We start from the raw sequence: 12,435 nt of genomic DNA, 5'->3' as shown, positions 1-12,435 counted from the left end.
AGACCTGATGATATACTATAGGGTAGAGGACAATGGCACCGTATACCGTGTAGGGGGATGATTCCTAGTTGTGGATAATAACTCGCCCTCGCCGAAGTGAAATTCTGCTCATCTGGCTCAAGACTTACAAGCACAGCATTTGCCCTGCGAGATGAAGGAAGTGAATGGCCTCAAAAGCGGAGTACCCAGGTGACATTTCCTCTTTCTGCTATCTTGCAAAGTAATGAACCTGCCGTAGAACTCGCATGACTTTATGCACGAAAGTGTAATTATTGGGTGATTGGGAGGGTGCAGCCCGGGGACGTGAGGGTGAGTAGAGGGTAGACGAGGTGCTGTTTTCACCTATACTGGAGCACGCAACACGCAAATTGCATCAGCTCTGAATTAAACATGTGGCACCTCGTTGCTTGAGGCATGATGGACATTTAAACATATTGCGAGGCAGAGAAAATGGCCTTTTCAGTGGCTTATTTATAGTGAAGACGTTGTATTCATTTGATTATAATAAAACATCCATTAGACTCTGAGTGAACGGCGTGGGGAGGTGAGGCCGGCAGAGTGCAGCTCGATGCAATAACAATTGTGCGTCTGCCCTAAATGAGCCACGGAAAAGAGCGGGTTCCTGTAGATATTAGTTTCCTTTGTCGGGGTGCTCAGATCTGGTGATATGCTTCGTGAGGAGTAATAAAGAAATATATCTGTTTTTATTGTGCCTTGGCGACAGAGTTATGTTTAGAGCTAGTATAAAGAGCTGGAACATGGCGTAAAATGATATTATGGCCCATTAGGTGGGGGCCCGAGTTAAGCGTCGCTAGCGGTAACCGAGGACTGGGGGTAATGGGGCCGCGGCGTATTGTCTGTGATCTGCTCTTATACTTCTCGCTGATTGAATCGTCTACATCACCGGCACTCCATCTCCCGGGGAACCGGAGGAGACGAGGTGATATTGGCTGAAGACATCATTCAGTCAAACCTGGGAGATAAGAGAATATGGGGGGAATTGGACGGAGGGCGTCCTGTAAAATGTAAAGGAGAGGTGGCGTTCAGGAATTACTGCGCGGAACGACCTGATTGTATTGCTGTGCATAGGGTCTCTTGCAGCAAAACAGTAAACACGGTTTACTTTAGTTGGATTTCTGACTGTGAACAGAAAATCTATGCGTTCTCCAGCTCTCCTCGCTCGGTTCAGGCCTGCTTATGCTGCAGTGCAGCCTTAACCAAATGCTCTCGAGTATCCTGACCTTGTATCTCTGTCTCTCCGGTCCGGATCTCTACAGAGCTGGCCCTCTACTGCTGGGGCTTTCCCTGGTGGATATCAATGGAAGGGGTTGAGGATCATATTAAGGTGCTGTGCAGTCTGGCAGAACCTATAACGTGCCCTTCCCTTAGGACCCACTCCCCGCTCCACATACTGTAAGAAGAGGTCTGCAATGGTTGAGAAGCAATAAATTAGCATAGCATAGCCTGAGGCTCTCTTCTACACCCAGAACCCCGCCTGTAAACTCAGCTTCACCTCTAGTCCTTGTCAACCTACACCCTTCCAGTGTTGAATAGGCGAGACATTGTGTTGAGCGGCGTAGTTTATCTGCTCTCCTGCGCGGCCAGCGTGGGGGCTCGGGAAGTAATCTGAACCGAGCAGGCAAAAGAATTCCCGGCATCCTGAATGGAACCAGATGTGTGTTTTTTGTTCACTCCGCCTCATGAGTGCTTTCAGTAACTTGCACAAAAAGACACAGACATACATGAATGTGCTTCTGGATGCACACAAACATGCATACAATAACAATAATCCTGCAGGGAAGTCTGGCTTTCATAACACAAGTAGATGATATGATAAGAAACGGGATCGGCCAGAAATGGCAACTGCAGGCTTGTTTATGTTAGCGTGGCCACCCCCCCTCCTCCCTCCCTTTCTCTCATAGATTACCACTCAGATTGTGCTGCTTCTACATGTTTGTACATGTCGGGCTGTATTGACCCAGAGATGAGCAACACACACACACACACACACACACACACACACACATCTCCATCAGCATTTTTGTAGACAGTTTGCCTCATCTGAACTGCCTATTTTTATTCTTGCATACTTTGTTTGTTTTTCTGCATTTGGTGATGATCATCTTTAGAGCCTATAATTTAACAATAGTTAAATGAGACCTCAGAGGAGGGATGGTACAAAAATAACCAGAATAGAGCTGTGTTGGAGGCTGTGTTTATTGACAAAGACAATACTGGACATGCCATTCCCAACGATTGTTGTGTAATGCATCATGGGAACACTGAGGAGATTATAGAAGGAGGGACTAAAGATGCACCGATCCAACTTTTTCAGTCCCGATAGCGATACCTGGGCTTTGGGTATCAGCCGATACCGAGTACCGAGTCGATAACAATCCTAAATCAATAAGCTGTATGCCTCACTGTGTAGAAGCGACTGGGATCACTCTGTCATGTGTAATGAAACATCAGGCTTGACTTAAACATTGTAACAAACATTGTTATTATTAAAGTAATACACCAGCAACTTGGTAAAACAAATCTTCAAAATGAACAGGAATTACAATTACAGTGTAAACCTTTTTAATGCAGCAACAAATCGGTCAAAACAGGAATTAATATTCCGTCATATAATGTATATAAACATAGAATTGAATTGAATAGATCGACTCCATTTTTCATAGATACCCGATCCAGTTATTTGAGTCCGTATCGGCCCGATATCAGATACTGGTATCGGTGCATCCACAGGAGGGACGGATATCTGACTAACATATTGTTTATAGCCAGAGAAACATTAGAAGTTGGTGCAAAGTCCAAAGACTTTTTAGGAAATATCTGTAATGGAAAAAATTAGAAGAAGAAGAAGAAGAAGTCAACCATTTACATGAATTGAGATGTTGAATAAGTAGCCTAATAGTCTTGACTGGTCAAACAATATTCATGATAGCTCTGCTCCATTCAGGTATCCCAGTAAGTCGAGCCAGTGAGCCACCATGAACAAATCCAGATTACTAGAACTGGAAGACCTAATTGAAATGTAATTGCAGGGCTCAACAGTAAGGATTGCCCAAGTGCCCAGGGGAAAGTAAAACACCATGTTGGGCTCGTAAATCTAGAAATTCAAAAGAATTAAACAGTTTTTTTTCTGGAGCTGATTATAGACGTACAGTAGCTCAGGAGTGAGCATCTCGCTTCCTTCTCATATCTGTTGACAGTTGCACATGCACAGTACCAACCGGGCACTCACGAGCGGGTAAAGACGACGTTTATGAGGTGAAGCGCAAGCGAGCATTTCAATTATCCCAGAAACAGGAGTTTAGTTGGGTGGCTTTAGAGGATGTGGGGCGAAACTCCAACTATGTATTGTGCAGTTTTCTTCAAGTAAATTAACTTAAATCTAAATCAAACATGACAATGAACTTTGGTTGTTGTCGTTATTTGATAACCGCCAATAGGGATGTCGATACTGTGCTCATGTACTCTCACTCGTACTCGCAAAACGGCTTCGATACAACGGCACCGATACCACTTTACGGTAGTGCGTCCGACCTCGCTGGGCCGGGATCCCAGCTCAGCCGGCTCAGCCGGCGTGCGCCGGCACTCACTTTCATTGCGTCACAGGGTTTTGCTTGCACCCTCTGACTCGCGCGTGCGTTACACTCCTTGGCCCGTGTTTCAAGACAGGTCGGGTGGGTTGCCGACATCACCGCAGACCCCTGGCGCCTTTCATGTGGGCCGAGCCCCGCCCTAGGGGCACGATGCAGTTGGGGGGCACTGAGGACAGTCCACCCCAGTCGACAGTCGCACCGGGAGCAGGGGGCCCCGTCCCTCCCCGGCGGGGAGAGAGGGCACAGCGAGCCCTTTGTCCACGGTGCGGCGAGGTACGGGTGGGGAGCGCTGTAAAGCCACCTTCGCCCCGAGCCTTTCCAAGCCGACCTAGATCCGGTCGCGGCGCACCGCCTCGTATGCGGGACTCCCCAGCCTGCCGTGTGTCGCTCACACCCTCCAGCTGGCTGTTAACGAGGGTCTTTTGGCACAGAGAAGTACTCGTATCGGTACTCGGTATCGGCGAGTACCCAAATGGAAGTACTTGTACTCGGTCTGAAAAAAGTGGTATCGGTGCATCCCTAACCGCTAATATGGTAAATAAAACACTTTGTATAGGTGCAGGTAAAAATTTACTTCAGGCAAATAGATTTCTGACCCATTGCCTGGCTGGGCAAAAAACATTAACGTTGAACCCTGAATTGTTAACGTTATTAATTATACCTGCTATAATATCTGAATATGTCTTTACATGTCTGATTGCCCTCTATACGTTCTATGTCGTGTTATTTTTTGGCCACATGTTGCTTGTGTCAGATTTGAATTCTCTTTAAACATTAAAGTGTTAAGAAATAGTTAATATCACATGCTGGTTTCTGGCGTTACACCGACATTGCGTAAGTGTTGACCCCGAGGCCGTGGCTAAGGTACTTAGATTGTTCCGCCAGCAACTCACACAAAGGCTTTTCAAATCTATTCCACGTCCAGAGACTTGTGTCTCCTTCTTCTTGGCTCCGCTATACCATCAAAGGAAGGGGTGTTCATTGGCCGGGGTTATTGCTGGCAGGAATGTGTGACTAAGTGTGTGCGTGCTTGTTGCCTGAACATGTAGGCCCGTATCAGCCATCACCACAGGAAATGACCGGCCGTTTTCTTTGAAGTCCCAGCAGAGTTTTTCATTATTCTCCTACTATCTCCAGAGACACAAGGCGACAGACCCCCCCCCGCCCCCCTCCTCCCCTTTTACATTGCTGATGCTCTGCACTCACCCTCCGCCGCTCCCCACTCAGAGCCCTCGCCACCAAATGCTTGTTAGAATGCAGAACAAGCGTCTATTAGCATAGAGTATGGGAGCGCTGGCCGCCACAGGGCACAAACCCCACCACTACCCCCTCACTTCTACACACCACACTTGCCTGAAAAGGCTGAGGGGGCACGTGTAATTGCATTTTCTTTTTCCCTGTGCAGAAACTCAAACGCACGATACGGGAAATTCTGAGATTCCCGAACCCCATCCTTCCACTTCCTCTTTTCTCAGTTATTCCCACTTGCCTCACCGCTTCACCTCCACCCCCCCTTCGAAACCTCCACTTCCTCTCTCCTTACGCTCCTAGCATGTCAAAATGTGTGGCGTGCGGAGATGAAATTAATTGGATCACAGTGTAGAAGTGTTCAGCCCCCCGTGGCGCACCGCTGTGTGAGGTGGGATTGGCACGCGCTCACCAGAACTTGCTGCAAGACCAAGAGTTGCTCTGCTGCCAGTTTGTACCAATCTGGAGCTTCCTGCACACATGGAATACAATATTTTCACACACACACGCTATGCTATACACTGCTCTCCCACACACATACAAACAGCAACTGTCTCGTCTCCAGTGGTTCATACAATATATATGTACAACTATCAGAGCAGGAAGGCAGATGTGTTGTTTATCTGCCAGGAAGGCGCACGCCGAGGCAGCATGCCTGGGATGGGTGTGGCTGAAATCTGGGTTAGGAAATCCCTCGTCGAGGTTATTACACGCAGTAATGCTAATGAAGCTTTTGCTCCAGTAATGGCATTACCAAATGGAAACGCTAACCCACATGTTCCAATCGAGCATCACAATTTACAATGACAAAATCCTAATGACTAAATATCTGGTCTACAAGCACCGGGACAATCCGGATCATATGCATGTCAACGCAGGCTTTTATGAGACACAAAGACAGAGCCTGGAGGCTACGATTAGAACGGCTTTTAAATGCTGAGCATGTTTCACTCCGTCCTATAAAGCCGGCACATTTTTTGAGTCCTGTGCCAAAACACTACCTGCGTGTCTGTGCCGATACCGATGCGTAATGAATATTTTACAGAACCCCTTTAACAAAATAAACCAAACTTCTCATCAGTAGTTTATCTTTTTTTCAAAGAATTCGTTTTAACACACTAATTTCTTTAACACATTAACGCAAGGTTAGGTTATAGCAGGCTCAGTTTTAAAGCTAGAGTGAAGATACTGGCATCATATCAAACTAGAAAACCTGATGAATCCATCGGTACCAACCATGTCATACTAGCTTGTAGTGAAGGCTACAAACTTGCGCTAAATTTTGGCGAGGAAAAACTGTCATGGCCATTTTCAAAGGGTACCCTTGACCTCTGACCTCCAGATATGTGAATGTAAATGGGTTCTATGGGTACCCACGAGTCTCCCCTTTACAGACATGCCCACTTTATGATAATCACATGCAGTTTGGGGCAAGTCATAGTCAAGTCAGCACACTGACACACTGACAGCTGTTGTTGCCTGTTAGGCTGCAGTTTGCCATGTTATGATTTGAGCATTTTGTTTTATGCTAAATGCAGTACCTGTGAGGGTTTCTGGACAATATCTGTCATTGTTTTGTGTTGTTAATTGATTTCCAATAATAAATATATACATACATTTGCATAAAGCAGCATATTTGTCCACTCCCATGTTGATAAGAGTATTACATACTTGACAAATCTCCCTTTAAGGTACATTTTGGACAGATAAAAATGGACAATCATGCGATTAATCGTGAGTAAATATTTGAATCGATTGACAGCCCTAGTTTTTAATACAAGCAGCAATAAGAGAATGAAAATAGCTCTGGTGGTGAAGGGATTTAAGGCAATGACCATGAGCCGCAGCATCCATGGGGTAGGGTCCAGCATGTCGTCTCTCTACCCTCATTTTCATCTCCCTACTATCAACAATCTAGTAAAGGCAGCAACATTTCCTCAAAGAATAAACAAGACATGTATCATTCAATGCTATGAACACATTTTGGTCAGAACTCTGAAAGCATTGAGAGTCGATACCCAGCCCGACTCTGTCCAGTTCGCTATTATTGTGTGTGTGTAGCCTGTCTTGTGTTGTTATAAATGCTTCCTCTGTTCAAAGGTTGCTATTTGTTCCCCTCTTGCTGTCTGATCAGTGCTGTGTGGCTGCGACTCTTTGACTTCTCTGTTTGGCCTTCTCCCTCCGTCCTGCTGGCTGCCTCTGTCTGATTTATGACAGTCTGGAGCTAATGGTACAGAACCAGGATTTGTGTCTGTGGTGTTGTGACTGGACCGGTGCCGGCTCATTGGCCCTCCACACTTCTCTCTCTCTGTCTCTCTCTCTCTCTCTCACTCGCTCCCTCTGGATGAGGTGAGCGACAGAGTGAGATGGCCGGTGAGCGACTCGGCTGATGATCAGCATCCCCGCGCTCCGACTCATTCGTCTTCAACCCCCCTCCCCTTATTTTCTTCCCGTCAGAGGAACCGGGCTGCAGGCTGGCGGGGGAGCCGACTCACCTTCAGACAAGGCCACCAAACCTCACCTCACCTTTCATCCCTTTTCATCCCTCATACTCTCCTGGCCCTTCCTCGCACACACTCATATACTCATTTCCTTTCACTCTCTCTGTCCCTCTGTGTCGGCACTGAAAACCGGGGCCAGGCTGCGAGGCAGGCAGGGGGCCTTGTATGTGGAACTGTGTTAATTAGCACAGGAATCTGGAGACGAAAAGCCACGTTATCTACCGCCACAACCCCCCCCTCTCCTCCAAAAAAACCCTCATCTCTCCTTCTTCCTCTCTCCCTCTCTCCACGTCTCTGGAGGTTGCTTCCATCACGCCGCTTGCGTCGCCAGGTTTGTGAAGGATGTCGCTGCCAGCTGTCTTTTTCATGGACGGCTGCCAACCTCTCCCCATATCTTCCGTCCGTTGTCATTTCCTCGTTTATTCCCATCTCTCTCTCTCTTTTTTTCCCACCGCCCGCCGCTCATCTGTTAATGAACTCTGTGTCTCGAGCCCGTTTCTGTTTTCCAGCCTCGTCTCAGGGAGTTATTTTTTTTTTTTAGGCGAGGACGGGGTGTTATGGAGCCCTCGTTGGCACATCGGCGCAGCGGTACCAAGGTCGGGCAGGGCGGGTAGCGCCCAGGTCGGCAGACAGTCTGTGGCCGCCGCACCACGCCAGCTCTGCAATCTGTGTGCGGGATGTTAAGTGCAAAACAGACACTCTATTTCCCTCTCGGGTTTGGCGGCGTTTGCCTTCTTCAGCGGCCCTCGATAAAGGTCAGAGGAGCATGGGCGGACAAAGAGAGCTTTATAATCCCATCTGAACAATGAGAATCCCAATCGATCGGCAGATTCTGCGCCACCTTCCTCTCTTTCCACCCGACGCAGCAACATATTTTCTGCATGGAAGCAGCCGTGCCGCGGCGCCTTCGCCCCTGATTGAGTTCTTTGCACTGTGGGTGAATTGTTGCACATTCCATTTGTGAGTCTTAGATAGAAAGAGATAGTGAAAGACAGAAGCGGAGCACAAGGCAGAGTCGATTTATTTTACGTTTCTGAGCCATTTAATATAAGAACTGTTGAAAAAGCATGGCTGACGTAGCCCACACAGGCTGCAACCTTCTTTGTTTTCCTGTGTATCTAGAAACTTAAGAGTCTGTGTGGCTTCTCGTCCATCTGTGTGTGTGAATCCATTTGTGTGTCTGTCTGTGTTTTTGGTTGCTGCCTCCCCTGGTGTGCGAGTGTTGTTAAGCTCTCCTGCACTTTATTTGACCCTTGCCTCCTATGAGGTGTCATAGCAAGCCAAGTGTAAAACAGATGTATGCCAAATAAAGACATGAAATCCCTCCTACACACACACAGTGCATGTACAGTGAGCCAGTCGTTCCTTTTTGTTCACACAATAGAACTTTTGCTCCAGAGAATTCTGGCTCCATAAATTAAACTCACTTGGCCTTTTGATTTTATCAATTAATCTGCACTGGCGGTGCTTGATGAAGGACACACAGGGCAAGGCTAATTGTGCCTTTAAACCACACAAAGAGTCTCCATGTCATTAGTCACTCTGCTACAAATCTAAGAAGGGCTTTCCTGCTCTCCAAAACTATTTCTATCTTTGTTGTTTTGTTTTTCTGTTATGTGTCTCCATTTGTCCTTCAACACCCCACGAAGCCTTCCAATAGTATTCCACCCTTTTTGCTTTTTTAGAGTTTTAAATATCCTCATTGATGAACTACTTTGATACCCTTGTTAGAGTGAGCCGATTCCACCATCGGGGGAATTAAGGCCGCTTTTGTACGCCGAAGCCCGTCGGTGCCATGCAGAGCTGTGATAGTGCCTTCTCTCAGACACACAGGAATGAGGACAGAGAGGTGGGAGGCAGCTTCTCTCTGATCTCCTGCCTCTCTCAGAACCATCTGTCTGGTGCTGGCCCCGACATCCTACGCCGCTTAGTATTAGCACTTACAAATATGTACATTTCTCACATCTAGCTTTTGGAGAGAGAGAGAGAGAAGTCGTACCCCTCGCTGAGTTATGCTCGCCAGGAGATGGGAAGCGAGAGCAGATTGGGGAGCCGGGCAGAGTTGTGGGAGAGATGCCTGCCGTCGCTTCATTGACGAGGACGGGGGGTGGGAGGGTAGAGGGTGCACGCGATTGGACAGATAACGGAAGGAGGGCTGTGGATTGGCTGTGTGATAAGGGTGTGTAATATATCCCAGACTGGCTAATGGAATATGTTTGTTTCCAGCAGCTTGATATCACAGCAAGCAACATTAACTCTGAATACAGCCGGGTGTGTGTGCACATCTATCACTCCTATTCTTACACTGATAGGATGTTTCCACCCTTTAAGCATGCATTAGCAACAGGTTTTACACACAACGTATGTGATGAAAAGCCTTTGAGACCCACACTGTAACGTGTAAAAGCATGCATTTAACTTTTATTTATGTTGGGTTTGCCACCTCATTTCTGCTGTTAAAGATGGTGTTGCTCCGTTAGTCACAGATAGAGCTTTAAGAAGTTTGGGGGCACAAGCAAAGTGATATTCACACATGCTAATAAGCTACATACAGCGTAGTGCTTGTCCTGTCAGTTGTCAGCGCTAGGTAAGCTTCTGAGTCGTACAGCAGGATGATTTGGTGTTAAGTCTGTCTGCTCCTCTTTTTTTTTTTTGGAGATATCTTGGGGTGAGCAGCTTTTATCCAAGGCTTCCATTTCTCTTTAGAAGCCGCTGACTGACTCTCCCGCCCCTCCTCCGCGGTTCCTCGCTGCTGTGAAATGGAATTGCTTTCTCGTTCGTTAAAGATTTTCTTGTCGCCGCCTCGTACTACTCCAGGAGTGAGATCACTTCAAATGGTTGAAAGTTCTCAAAAACCAGCGGAGAATTATGGCGTGGCAGAAGCGGCGGCGTGGGAGCGGATTGGGGAACCAACATAAATAAAGATTTTCTTTTTTCTGTTTTTTTCCAAATTAAATCTGTTTGGGGGACTTTTTTATTTTTTTTTTGACAACACACAAATTAATTCCGGCAAGTTGTCGCTTTACATTAAAGCATGAAGTGGCCTGCTGGTGTAAGGCGAAGCAATCCCTCCTCTGGTTGCCATGGAAGCAGGTGCGTTGTAGCGTTGGGTACCATCAGCTGTGATGGTTCTGCCAAAACAACTGCCAACTTACATCCTATAGGCCTTTCCGGGGGTGAGTGGTTTCCCTTTTAGACCATCCAGTGTTCTCTGTGAGAACATTCTGCCCAGTTTGAATTGTACTGGTATTTCTGAAACACTGTTCCCATGTGTGGCTTACCCCCAATCCTTCCATGTGATCTCTCCCTCACACTTAGACACTAAGAATCAAACAGCAGAGGATAATCTGTATGTGCTCCCAATAATCCCACTCTGCTTAAATTATGTTTCTCTAAACACTTGTTTGCAGCGAATAAGCCTTGTGAACTTTTCTCTCACAACCCGGCTCCTCCTCCATGCTATAGGGATGTGACGGTGAGGAAATGTTCCCACCGGTTAATACATTTTGTTACAACAGAGATGTTGTTTCCTGCTTTCTGGTGACTTTAAAACAAGGACAATAAAATTATAAATACACTGCATCAGCATTTTTATGTTAAACTTCTAATTTTACCTTAGAAGTTTTACCTGTAAACTAATATTCATACATTTTTATTCATTTTTTGCCCATGCTTGAGTATTTCTTTCAGTTAGCTCTCTCCGTCTCTCTCTCACAGAAGGTCCCTTCAGACACAACGCGATAACGGCACCACTGCGCTCTGAACCCCGTTATTTCCAATGGTTTGCTGCGAGCTCAAACTGCGCTGTGTCGCGAGCCTAGACTGCTCTCTTCCGCTGGGAAACAACATTTGGTGTACCTCTATTGTTGTCCGAGGGGAAACAGTATTTTTTACAGGGTTATACATGCTGTGCAGTGCCAGAAACAGGTTTAAGTGTGAACAATTTGCCATAAATCGGGAGAAATACGGGAGAATTGTGACCCCGGGATGAAACCGGGAGAGGGCGATGAAAAACGTGAGTCTCCTGGGAAAAACGGGATGGTTGACAAGTATGGCTGTGAACACAATGTCCTCAGGGCGATTACCTCATTAACGTTATGGTTCCCTCATAGCATTGGGTTCAAATCTGAAGTATTGCCAAATAGGCGCTTTTGCTTTTCGCTTTGACACCAAATCCTCTGCCATCATCTTGTCTGTCAACTCTCTCTCGTCCCGTGTGTGTGAACTCTGACTCCTGTTACTCTGAGCTGAGACTCCGTACGGAGCAGACACTTTCACTTTCAGACTTTAGCGTCCGTTGTCCGACTATGTATTGATAACACGGCTGGTTTTATTTCTGTAAAAAAAAAAAGCAAAACGATGGTGAGGATGGTGGGTGTGTAATGTAATCAGTGTGTGCCCGACCACTGTCTAACACCGACTGCCGTGACCAGCCTACTCCATGCCTTCCTTTTCTCCTCCACTTGCTCCTTCCTCTTTCACTCAAACTCTCATCATCAGTTCCATCTGCCCCCAAAACAACACAACTGCTCCACGCGTCTCACACCCGTGCCCCGGCACCCACAGCGCTGGCGTACCAGTGCAGCGTTGCTTCGGGTGTGTGCAGCGCCAATCTTAATCACACTGGGTGAGCACACCTGTGAAAACAGATGTCCACCGGGGCTGGCATGCTGTTCCTCTTTAGGGTGGAGCGTCTGCGTATGGCTCTCAGCCACTCCGACTCCCTCCCTCCCTCCTCTGCTCCGAGTTTCTCAGGTCCCCTGCAGGCAGGCCTGGCCCCGACACCCAGACAGGAAGGGCACGCGGCGGCATCAGGCGGGGGGGCAGGAAGCTCCGGTCCCCAGGCTTTACCCCCTGCTCTGTTTATTTTAATATTAGTCCTGCTTACAGATGATAATGAGAAAGTACGATCAAAGACGCGGGGCTCCTCCACCTCCCAATAGAGCGGACATGGTGATATATTATGAAGCTCAGGATCAATTCTAAAGGAATTTGAAGCTGTTTATGATCCTAAATCTATTTTTTTTAGCCCTTTTAATGAGAGAATTTGATAAACACCAGGTGTTGACCTTTAA

At 47.0% G+C, this 12,435-nt stretch overlaps 1 protein-coding gene across 3 annotated transcripts in view; it reads left to right on the top strand.

Moving 5' to 3' along the window:
- The window catches only part of plxnb2b (plexin b2b), a 294,038-nt gene that overhangs the window by 179,475 nt on the left and 102,128 nt on the right, over nt 1–12,435 (top strand). The gene's annotated exons all lie outside the window — the stretch shown is intronic.

Source organism: Sebastes umbrosus, chromosome 4 (genome assembly GCF_015220745.1).
Source record: "Sebastes umbrosus isolate fSebUmb1 chromosome 4, fSebUmb1.pri, whole genome shotgun sequence".
Taxonomy (NCBI): Eukaryota; Metazoa; Chordata; class Actinopteri; order Perciformes; family Sebastidae; genus Sebastes; species Sebastes umbrosus.
This window is presented reverse-complemented; position numbering and strand designations above follow the sequence as displayed.